The sequence below is a fragment of the Opisthorchis viverrini genome (assembly GCF_000715545.1).
Source record: "Opisthorchis viverrini unplaced genomic scaffold opera_v5_478, whole genome shotgun sequence".
NCBI classification, from domain to species: Eukaryota; Metazoa; Platyhelminthes; class Trematoda; order Opisthorchiida; family Opisthorchiidae; genus Opisthorchis; species Opisthorchis viverrini.
In genome coordinates this window covers 26,941-27,251 of record NW_008752144.1, presented here as the reverse complement: position 1 = coordinate 27,251, position 311 = coordinate 26,941, and positions in this window count along the sequence as shown.

The window sequence follows — 311 nt, the reverse complement described above, 5'->3', positions numbered from 1 at the left end:
TCAGACAGGACGCAAATAACGCAAACTAAGGACATACAATCATCTTCACTATCGATCACAAGTGGGGTCATCAGAGGAAGCGTGATTGGCCCCACCCTTTTCTTACTGTACATCAATGACGTCTTCGGCGTCATATCCCATGGTAAGGCTTCCCTCTGCGTGGACGATATGACAATCGCTTACACATTCCTCCCTCTGCACAGGCCCTTGCATTCCACTGAAGTAAGCGAGACTTGAATTCACTGGCTAGCCCGACAAGCGACTCCGGTTTAGGCTCCTCCTCCGCTAAATCATGCCTATCTTCCCGCCGC